Here is a 2,632-nt window from a genome sequence, read left to right as displayed (position 1 = left end):
GTATCGTATTATTTACTATTATTTGGCAGAATTATTAAGCATTTGAAGGACTCTGGCTACTAACCAAAAGGTTGGCAGTTTGGAATCATCCAGTGGCATCCTCAAAAAACAGCCTGGCATTTTGCTTCTATAAACGATTGCTCTGGGTGTTCCGGCTGCTCCGGGCTACAGGTCGGAGCCTTCCCCATGCCAGCGAGCCAGGGCAGATGCCCACTTAGAGCGGAAGCAGGCGGGGCCAGTGCGCCAGCGGGCCAGGGACACATCTGGAACGCAGTACCCTCCTAGCACGGGCAGGGAGAAGGCCCAGGCGGGCTGCGGCCCCCTGCCATGAACCCCAGGGGCCTCTTCCAGGACTTCAATCCAAGTAAGTTCCTCATCTATGTCTACCTGCTGCTCCTCTCGGTGCTGCTGCTTCTCCGCCTGGACAGAGTCAGGCAGTGGAGCTACTGGGCGGTCTTCGCGCCCATATGGCTGTGGAAGCTCATGGTCATCGCGGGCGCCTCTGTGGGCACTGACGTTTGGGCCCAAAATCCTCGCTACCGCACCGAGGGGGAGGCCTGCGTGGAGTTCAAAGTCATGTTGATCTCCGTGGGCATCCACCTGCTGCTGCTCATGTTTGAAGTCCTGGTGTGCGACAGAGTGGAGTGGGGGACCCATTTCTGGCTGCTGGTTTTCATGCCACTCTTCTTCGTGTCCCCCGTGTCCGTGGCCGCTTGTGTTTGGTGCTTCCGACATGATCGGTTCCTGGAACTGGAGATCTTGTACTCGGTCAACATCTTGCAGTTCATCTTCATCGCTCTAAAACTGGACAGGATTATCCATTGGCCGTGGCTGGTGGTGGTCGTGCCCCTGTATATCCTCATGTCCTTTCTCTGCCTGATCGTCCTCTATTACATCGTCTGGTAGCTCCTGTTCCTGCGGTCCCTGGATGTGGTTGGGGAGCAGCGAAGGACACATGTGACCATGGCTGTGAGCTGGATAACGATCGTTGTGCCCCTTCTCACGTTTGAGGTCCTGTTGGCTCACAGAGTGGACGGCCACAATACATTCTCTTATAGATCCATATTTGTCCCCCTTTGGATTTCACTAATAACGTTAATGGTCACGACATTTAGACAAAAAGGGGGCCAATCATTGGTGGTTTGGTATTCGAAGAGATTTCTGTCCATTTCTGCTTGAAATTTTCCCATTTTTAAGAGAATACGGGAACATTTCTTATGACCTACCTCATGAAGATAGTGAAGATACTGAAGAGACATCAGTTCCAGAAGCCCCCCAAATTGCCCCAATGTTTGGCAAGAAAGCCAAGGTCGTCATAACCCAGAGCCCGGGAAAATATGTTCCCCCACCTCCCAAGTTAAATATTGACATGCCAGATTAAACTGCGATTCTGAGGCAGGCCCTAAGTGTTCATCCCCCAAAGGGAACTCCAAGCCCCTCATCTCGACCTTGTTTAATTTTGATGCCCAACATGCACGGTAAATTTAAGTAGGTATTGTAATACATGGTTATGCACAATTTGTGTACATGTGTGGGAGAACCTGCTTTTTAAATTGGTGCTTACAGAGCTAGCTAGGAGCAAGAACTTGAATTGTTTTAGTAGGCTCTTAAAAGGAATTATTACACAGCTATTTGGTTTTGTTTTTTTAAGTGCTCATATACCTATTAAGGTATTCCTTTTTTAAAGTTTTTTTTTATACAATGCTAGCCTAAAATTATATTTCAGATTGCTTCTTTTGGGACATAATAGTGAATGTAAAGAATTGTCTTTGCCACCACTTGCTTATAAACCTTACAGTTGTTATTTTTAATGTTCCTATTGTTAAAATAGTTCTTTGGATGCTGCTGATACTGGTCTTTAATAACTTAATAGAGGAATCTTTCTATGGGAGTGAATCCATGCATATATAGTGTTTACATGAATATTTTTGCAATGTAATATATTATGCTTCATTCTGGTTCTGTACAGTACAATGTATTATGTTAGAGTATTTTTTCTAAGCTTATATGTAAAGTTATATGTCTACTGCAGATGTCCTTAAACATAAATCTGTTCTCAGCAAAAAAAAAAAAGAAGATTGCTCTGGTCGTTAGGGACCAGATCAGTTCTGAGTCATAGCTACCCTATCTACAACTGAATGAAACAATACCCAGTCCTGTAGCATTCTCACAATGTGTTACTATTGTCCATAGTATATTCCTGGTGTGATGCTGTAGGATAAGCAGTGAACTACAAACCATAAGGTCGACAGTTCAAACTCACCAGTTGCTCCTTGGAAACCCTATACAGGGTTGGTAAGAGTCAGAATCTGCTCCACGGCACTTAACAACAACAATGATGCAGTCAGTCTTCTTCACCAACACTATAACTCAAAGGCATCAGTTCTCTCTTCTTCCTTCTTTGTCTTCCTTCTCCTTTGTCCCCTTTCTTCTTCTTCCCACTCCAGATTCTCACTAAGAAACAACATTGTTGTTGGTGTTGAGAGCTATCAAGTGATCGTTCAACTCATACTGACTCCATTTGACAGAGTAGACCTGCCACGTAGGGTTTCCTAGGCGCTGATATTTATAGGTCACTACTCATCTGTTAAGGAGCTCTGGTAGCGTAGTGGTTACAAATCGGGCTGCGAAC

General features: G+C 45.4%; 1 pseudogene; it reads left to right on the top strand.

Annotated features, from left to right (window-relative positions):
• The first annotated feature begins 327 nt into the window (after nucleotides 1–327).
• Nucleotides 328–1,381, top strand: LOC102819606 (annotated as a pseudogene).
• Nucleotides 1,382–2,632: the final 1,251 nt, after the last annotated feature.

Source organism: Chrysochloris asiatica, unplaced genomic scaffold, assembly GCF_000296735.1.
Source record: "Chrysochloris asiatica unplaced genomic scaffold, ChrAsi1.0 scaffold00041, whole genome shotgun sequence".
Taxonomy (NCBI): Eukaryota; Metazoa; Chordata; class Mammalia; order Afrosoricida; family Chrysochloridae; genus Chrysochloris; species Chrysochloris asiatica.
The sequence above is the reverse complement of the archived record's forward strand: the minus strand, read 5'-3'. Positions and strand labels throughout refer to the sequence as shown.